The sequence below is a fragment of the Oryzias latipes genome, chromosome 23 (genome assembly GCF_053564925.1).
Source record: "Oryzias latipes strain Hd-rR chromosome 23, Olatipes_Hd-rR_3.1".
Lineage (NCBI taxonomy): Eukaryota > Metazoa > Chordata > Actinopteri > Beloniformes > Adrianichthyidae > Oryzias > Oryzias latipes.
This window is the reverse complement of record NC_136259.1, coordinates 28,485,001-28,486,691: the sequence shown is the minus strand read 5'-3', so window position 1 is coordinate 28,486,691 and position 1,691 is coordinate 28,485,001.

Below are 1,691 nucleotides of genomic sequence, written 5' to 3'. Positions count from 1 at the left end.
TGCTCCTCCAGCTGGGGAAGGCAGCCTCTTCCGCTGCTTCCCCAGGAAGAGGCTGTAGCCCAGGCCCAAGCGAAGCTCCTCTTTCCTGCCAAGGAGAGACCCTGCTGTGGCTTCCCCCCTGCAGCATCAGCAGCAGAGGAGAGATGCTCCACCAGCTAGGGAAAGGCGGCCTCTACCGCTGCTTCCCCAGGAAGAGGCTGTAGCCCAGGCCCAAGCGAAGCTCCTCTTTCCTGCCAAGGAGAGACCATGCTGTGGCTTCCCCCCTGCAGCATCAGCAGCAGAGGAGAGATGCTCCACCAGCTAGGGATAGGCAGCCTCTTCCGCTGCTTCCCCAGGAAGAGGCTGTAGCCCAGGCCCAAGCGAAGCTCCTCTTTCCTGCCAAGGAGAGACCCTGCTGTGGCTGCCCACCTGCAGCATCAGCAGCAGCAGCAGCAGCAGAGGAGAGATGCTCCTCCAGCTGGGGAAGGCAGCCTCTTCCGCTGCTTCCCCAGGAAGAGGCTGTAGCCCAGGCCCAAGCGAAGCTCCTCTTTCCTGCCAAGGAGAGACCCTGCTGTGGCTTCCCCCCCTGCAGCATCAGCAGCAGAGGAGAGATGCTCCACCAGCTAGGGAAAGGCAGCCTCTTCCGCTGCTTCCCCAGGAAGAGGCTGTAGCCCAGGCCCAAGCGAAGCTCCTCTTTCCTGCCAAGGAGAGACCCTGCTGTGGCTGCCCACCTGCAGCAGCATCAGCATCAGCAGCAGAGGAGAGATGCTCCTCCAGCTGGGGAAGGCAGCCTCTTCCGCTGCTTCCCCAGGAAGAGGCTGTAGCCCAGGCCCAAGCGAAGCTCCTCTTTCCTGCCAAGGAGAGACCCTGCTGTGGCTGCCCACCTGCAGCATCAGCAGCAGCAGCAGCAGCAGCAGCAGCAGCAGCAGCAGAGGAGAGATGCTCCTCCAGCTGGGGAAGGCTGCCTCTTCCGCTGCTTCCCCAGGAAGAGGCTGTAGCCCAGGCCGAAGCGAAGCTCCTCTTTCCTACCAAGGAGAGACCCTGCTGTGGCTGCCCCCCCCTGGAGCATCAGCAGCAGAGGAGAGATGCTCCTCTGCCTGGAGAAGGTTGCCTCCTCCACTGCTGCCACAGGAAGAGGCAGAAGCTCAGGCCGAAGGAAAGCTCCTCTTCACTGGGAAGGAAGCCTGGGCTGCAGCCTGGAAGCAGAAGCCGAGATTAGCTCCACCTCCTGACCCAGGGCAGACGCTCCTCTTCCTGGGCAAGGAGGCCTGCCCAGGCCCCCTGCAGGAACCAGGCTCACCAGCCGAACCCGCGTACCCACACTTAAACACCCCTCCTGGGATGCACAAAGAAACTCACCCCGCCAGACCTCCGTGACACTGGTACCCCAGCAAGATTTTCGTGACGCTGGTGCCCCAGCAAGATTTTGGTGACGCTGGTACCCATGAAATATTTTCGTGACACTGGTACCCCTGATGGATTTTCGTGACGCTGGTACCCATGAAAGATCTTCGTGACGCTGGTACCCACGATGGATTTTCGTGCCGCTGGTACCCATGATGGATTTTCGTGACGCTGGTACCCATGATGGATTTTCGTGACGCTGGTACCCATGATGGATTTTTCGTGACGCTGGTACCCCTGATGGATTCATGTGACGCTGGTACCCATGATGGATTTTCGTGACGCTGGTACCCATGATGGATTTACGT